The following is a 7,238-nucleotide window of genomic DNA, read 5'->3' as shown; positions in this document are numbered from 1 at the left end:
TCGTGATGTATGTAATGTGCCGCTAACTGGGCTAACTGGTATATTAAGCTTTTCCCAAATCCCGTAGGAAGAAGGACAATAACGTCTTTTGCCTTGATAAAATTCACCAAATATTCTCTTTGTTCCGGTTTTAAATCCTCGATCTCGGGAATTGTTGCCAACACAGAATATATAGCTCTTTGCTGTCTGGCTGGTGCTCAAACTCGCACTTCCGGGGTTTTTGCGAACCGTCTATTGTATTCTGATTCCTGACCTAGTCGCTGGAGAGAAATGTGATTGATCGGAGGCACTAGGTGGTGTCAGCCTGGCTAGATGAACACCATCTTGCTGGTCAAAATACTTTGGTGTCCCTTCATGTAATAAAGAATGTCTAATATATTCAGTCGGAGTGCCTCGGGTTTGTACTTTGCCCACTTTTACATTTTTCAGTAAGTGATTACTATGATTCAGTAAGGTGATTTTCTGTTAAGAATACAATGTTAACCCCCGTAGAGCACCTGTACTGCTATTTTTAACTTTTTTATAACCCAGTAAAGCTGCTCTACCTCTTTTCTTCATCTGTCAACTCCATGTATGTTTGTGATGAGGACACAACATTATAACAGATCAGAAAATGACGTAGTATGGGCCCTTTAAACCAACAACCTGAAACAAATTAAAAGAAGGGTTTGGGCATTTTTTGCTCTTTGCTACCATAATAATTCAAATTCCAATCCGATTATATTATATTTTATTTTCGGTTTATTAGAAATCTGTCTTTTTGTCCACCCAAAACCAAATGTCCCTCCCACTCGCTGTGATCTGTTCAGTTAAAATAAGCGGTGAGTCACTGGAGCTATTCCTGAAACAGTGCTGTATTTAAGCCTGTCTTTATGTAATCATCTTCTGGTCTTCTGATTGGACGATATGTGACGATCTGGCCTCTTGACTGGACAACGCGGATAAGAAGAAGTAGACGGAATAAAACAAGAGCTGTCCAAAACACCTCTTCATTTCAGTATTTTTACAAATCCTTTCCATAATTATACACTAAGATGAAAATAACTGACAATTTTTGGCAGTTCAAATGTGAGGGGAAGGTAAGAAAGGTATTAGAGCACCGTAATATCTCAATAATATGTTAACGTAACTTTTCCGGTGGAGGGTTCAACGTCTGCTCATCTCCATGGAGATGTTATTGTTTTGCCTTAGCTCTTCTTATTAATTTTTATTTATCTCCAGGCCAAATTACAGGTCAGATATGTGGAAAAGTGTTTTTTTTGTTTTGTTTAATGCCATACCTTGGAACATTCCCGGAAAGAAGAAACATAGTCTTCATGGAGCTACCAGAAAAGTTAGTCAATGCACCTTTAATGAAAAATACAATTATACAGTCACCAAACATTGATTTATATTGTGGGAAAATCTGAAATTACTTCCTCACCGACACGACCACTCAAAAAATGCACTTTATTTTCATGATTATTGACTCTGTAGATTCTAACTAAAGTCATCAGAACTATGAAAGAATGAACACAAATGGGATATACAAAACTGTACTAAAAAGAACTCAAAACTTATTTTAGATAAAAACAAATATCCATTGTTTGCTTTGATCACTGTTTTGCACTTTTGGTATTTTTTGACCTTTACAAACACAGCTGTGAATTGAAAACCATTTCAGGAGACTTCATCAAGAAGATCACTGAGAGAAGGCCAAGGGTTTAATGAATTGTCCACAAATCAAAGGGTGAATACTCTGAGCAATCAAAAATATATATATAAAAAAAAATGTAATTGTATTATTTTTTTTCTCTTCTGTATAATCCATTGTTTCCTAAAGACTGGGTCCTCAGGTGGGCTGCAAGAGATTTTTTTGGTCTGCAGTATACAATTTTTACACATGTTCAAATGTTAAGACATGTTTTGTGTAATTTCTAATCTTTTTGTAATTTTTTATTGACTATTTTGTTCGAGTATTGCTGGTTCAATTAAATGTTAAAAAGAAAAAGAAATGGGCTACATTTAATGTCCAAATAGGCGACTTATTAATCCTTTTATTGCTGGTTCAATGACTGTTTAAACCTTGAGTAAAACTAATTGTTCAGAGAGACACGATCACTCAGTCAACAATAAAATATCCCCATTAATGTTCAATAATGGTCAAATCCACCTTTATTTTGTGATTTACATATAATGTCTGTTGACTTGGGTCACGAAGGTTTGTGACTTTTAAAGTATGGGGCCCCAGAAAAAAGTTTGGGAAACACTGGCATAATCTATATTGCCCCATATATTTGGTGTTATTTGGTTGTGCATGATATTGTAATGTGTATTTCCATGACATTGTGTTTTTCCATTGTCCTCTGGCCTCATGTGCCCCTGTGACGTGAGGTCCCTTCATAGGAACACCTGCTGTCTGTGTTAAACCTTTAAACCTCCATCAACACCCCCGAGAGCTGAAACATGTCAGTGTCCCATTTGTAACAAAGAACTTTTATTTTTATAATCAGCATAGATCAGATGTTTAATTCAAGCCCTGGATGATAAGCTACTTGCTGTAATAAGAGGCAGTGGTATTTTAGCTGCATTGTGTAACTTTTCTGGTAGACGGTCAATCAAATGCATTTTTCCATGGAGATATTAATGCTTTCGCTGGAATGTTTCACAGTATGGCATCTCCGTGGAGACCAAACCAGACCAAGTTACAGGTCAGATCTGTGAAGAGGCGACCCAGCTCACCATCAGAATGTTGTTTTTCAAGGTATTTTTGAGCAATAAAACCACTTGTAATTGAATAAGTGTGAAGTAGAATAGTTTAAAGTCATACTCTGGGACCTTCCATGCAGAGCAACAACATATCTATGGAAACAAGCAAAAATTTCAAGTTAACAGCTTCTTTTTAGCTTTAGTTCAGTAGAGATTAAAAAATCCCGGGCTGAAATTATCCAAATGATTCTAATGAAGGTGTATGGAGTTTAAAAACAGAGTGAAGCCCTTTCTGTACAGCCTAAATATCCAGGTATGTTTGTGTTGAGGAAACAACATTATAACCTAGATCAGAAAATAGTAGTAAAGTGTAATGTGGGCTCTTAAATGTTACTCACTTGTCCTCTAGAATCCATGTCATTGTCTGGATTCTTACAAAGACCCACTGATGCACTCATGTACTCTTCTCTCTCCTCTTAGAAATTTGTATTGCAGATTTTCCTATTGTGAGCGTTTTACATTATACCGAAGTATTCAGTGGTAAGCGCTAATGTATACTGTGCAATTTGAGCTAAAAAAGTACAATGCCTGTCCCCTGTGTTTTTCTGCTGCTCATGAGGATTAAAGGGCCCATATTACACTATTTTCTGAACTGTTATAATGTAGTTTCCTCATCACAAACAGACCTGGAGTTGTGTTTTGTTTCATTCACACATGTTTAAAAGGAAAGTTCGGAATTTTTTACATAGGGCCTCGTTTCTTAGTGAGCCAGAGTGTTGGAGACGTGTGGAGACACTTTTTTAAATATTCCATCCAGTCCTTGTATTTGCAGAGGTCGCTGGTGCTAGGCTAGTGCATGTCAATGGCCATAGTTATCCTGCCGCTAAAAACAGTCTTACCCACTCCACAAAACACCCAAAGCAAATCAGTTATTATGCCAAACTGTTGATGTAAATGTCTGCGTGGATAGAATAATTTTAGAAGTAAAACCAACCTTGCATTTGAAGGATTTATGTCTGAGCAGTAGTGAGTTGTACTTTGTGATAGAAAGCTTGACAGAGGTGGACTGATATATGAGAAAATAGTCCCTCAACATGCAACTATTCATGTGATGGAAGGTTAGTTTTATTTCAAACATTCTATCAACACAGACATTCACATGAACAGTCTGGTGTAATAATAGATTTGTTTCAGGGTGTTTTGTGGAGTGGGTAAGACTGTTTTTAGTGTCAGGCTAACTATGGCCATTGACATGCACTAGCCTAGCACCAGTGACCTCTGTAAATACAAGGACTGGATGGAATATTTTAAAAAAGTGTCTCCACACGTCTCCAACACTCTGGCTCACCAGGAAATGAGGCCCTATGTCCAAAATTCTGATCTGTCCCTTTAACACATAAACTGAAAACACTTTGTTCCACCTCATGATGTCATGTGGTAATACAGGAAGTGCCCCATTGCGTTTTTAAACTCTATACACCTTCAATAGAATCAACTGGATAATTTTCAATCTCTACTGAACTAAAAGTAAAAAGTAGCTGCTACTAACTACCACTTCATGACATCATAAGGTGGAACAGAGTATTTTCAGTATTGGAGATGTAGACAGACTCATAATATAGACTTAAACATGTGTGAATGAAACAAAACACAACTTCAGGTCTGGTTTTCTGTTTTTGAGGAAGTAACCACATTGTAACATGACTTAAAGCTCACAAGAGTCAATTTTGCTTAATATGGGACCTTTAAGAAAATATAAATAAAACATGATTATTTTCATTACATTACGGCCTATTACTGTGAATGTAGGCCTACACCATGTGCTCTCATGCTGCCATCTAGTGATCTTCCTCTCATTAAAACAGATACAGCTAAAATTAACCCGTGGAAAATATAATGCTCTTTTGTTCAAACATTTAAGAATAAATGCACAGGATTACTGAAATGTGTGAATGAAACAAAACACAACTCCAGGGAACAGGGTTAAAGCCCCACTGTGGAACATTACATCACACTACTAGAACAAGGTTAAAACAGAAGAAGCTTTAGATAACGGTAAGATTATAATCGAGATGTGGACTCAGGAAAGACGGTGTATGTGAAGTGAATGGACATTTGTCTGCAGTGGTTTCCATGTGAACGCAGGAGAGAAAAGAAGGATAGAGGAAAAAAAAGGAAAGAGAAAAGAGGGAGGAGAGAGAGAGAGAAAAAGGGAGAGAAAGAAAAGGGGCCTGAAACAGTGAGTGAGGGTGAATGAGAGAGAGAGAAAGTGACAGAAAGAGGGAGAGAAAAGAAAGAGAGAGATATGGAAGCGCAGGCTGTATGTATAAAGAGAGGAGGGAGGGGAGAGACACTGTTGGGCAAGTGACTTTAAAACTGTAATGTGTTATTTATTTATGACTTGTTACTGTCATTTCAAAGTAATACGTTATATTACAATATTACTGTATTTAAAATGTAAGACATTACACGACTATTGCAGCACTTTTAAGTTACTCTCACCAAAATAACTGTGAAAATGCTGAACTTTTGCACCGTATATGGACTGAATCAGGACTAAACCAGGTCTAAACCAGAACTGAACCAGGACTAAACCAAAACCGAACCAGGACTAAACCAGAACTAAACCAGGACTAAACCAGGACTAAACCAAAACTGAACCAGGACTAAACCAGAACTAAACCAGGACTAAACCAGGACTGAACCAAAACTGAACCAGAGCTCAACCCAGACTGAACCAGGACTAAACCAGGACTAAACCAGGTCTAAGCCAGAACTGAACCAAGACTAAACTAGGTCTAAATCAAGACTGAACCGAGGACTAAGCCAGAACTAAACTATAGATCTAAACCAGGACTAAACTATAGGTCTAAACCAGAACTAAACTATAGGTCTAAACCAGGACTAAATTATAGGTCTAAACCAGGACTAAATTATAGGTCTAAACCAGGACTAAATTATAGGTCTAAACCAGGACTAAATTATAGGTCTAAACCAGGACTAAATTATAGGTCTAAACCAGGACTAAATTATAGGTCTAAACCAGGACTAATCTATAGGTTTAAACCAGGACTAAACTAGAACTAAACCAGAGCTGAACCAGGACTAATCTTGGACTAGAACTTGGAATCTAGGAGCGCCCCTGAGAGAACCACGAGTCCGTGGAACAGGGTGTCTGCAAGGTGCGATCGGGCGTCAGTTGTGGTTCGCCCCATGGAGCGTGTAGTTCTGCGCCGGTCCTTTCGCTCGCAGTCACCCAACGGTCTACGCGAGTGCATCTCCGGCATTTCACCACTGCTGATATCGCGGTGATTTTAGTGAATTTGTATGAAGAACAAAAAACACTAATCCAGGTTAAAAAAAAGCATTGTAATGCACGTTACTGACATTTGTACCGAATAAAATATTACTTTTTTTTCCCTGTAATGCCTACACTACTGCTTTACTGCAAAAAGCAATGCATTACAGTAATACGTTACTTTTATAACACATTACTCTCAACATAGGGGAGAGAGAGGTACTATTTCATACCTTGACAGTTTGAGCCACACTCTGCACCTTCCTCTTTGTCTTGTGATGTATCTGCTCAGCTCATTTATATAATAATTTAAATGCTGATTACTTTGTAAATCATGAAACATATGAGACACAACACTCAGCTGATTTAAACAGTTTATTTTGAGCTGTCTTACATGAAACAGTAGAACAAAAGCAACATCTGCAGTCCCATTTCAGAACTGTATCCCAGGTGTGAGGGAGTTGGTGTGTCCCCTCATCCCAATTTACTGCCCTTTCTCATACATAAGAAACTGAAGTACACCTTTGTAGGTTCAAAGATGTGACGTTTTTGATTATTCATATGGCAAAATTAAACTGTTTTTGACCCTAAACAAAACAAAAAAAAACTGAAACGGTTCACTCATTTCTCAGATGTAATTATTCAAACAGGAGCAACAGCAAACTTTAACAGTCTGGGTTCATGACAACAACAGAAATCCTCCAGTTTAAAGTGCATATGGCAGGGTTTCATGTTTGTCTATGACTTGGTTTGGTTGGATAACACCGGTGGTTTTACATCAGTTAAGTTGTAGTTGAGAAGAAAAGCACAAAAATACAAGAAGCAGCAGTGACAGAATTATTATAAATTATGATTTTTACATTACATTTAAAGAAAGTTCATTTAAATAAATAGTGTGTAGCAGCAACGTATAGCTTTGGCAAATTCAAGGCACTGTTCCTGATTTTTATGACTTAAAGGTTGTATGGAGGATTTTTTTTTGTTTCAAGTTGTCAATGATAGCATTATAGAGGTGCAGTAGCCTTGTAATTATGATGACCAAAAAAAAGAGAATAAAAATTCATCAACTCTGGACGTGGTGGGGCTAAACATTTGCCAATAGATAACGACACTGCCTCGTTATCTGTTAGCTGACAGGCTGTCAATCAATCTCCCTACGTTTCTAGCGTAACTGACTTGCCTGCGCGCCGCCGGTACGTGGTTTACGTACGCCTGTCACGCAGTCCACAGACGCAAGCCGCACAGACGCTGT

The sequence above is a fragment of the Boleophthalmus pectinirostris genome, unplaced genomic scaffold, assembly GCF_026225935.1.
Source record: "Boleophthalmus pectinirostris isolate CB_2022bp ecotype Guang Dong unplaced genomic scaffold, ASM2622593v1 HiC_scaffold_20, whole genome shotgun sequence".
Lineage (NCBI taxonomy): Eukaryota > Metazoa > Chordata > Actinopteri > Gobiiformes > Gobiidae > Boleophthalmus > Boleophthalmus pectinirostris.
This window is presented reverse-complemented; position numbering follows the sequence as displayed.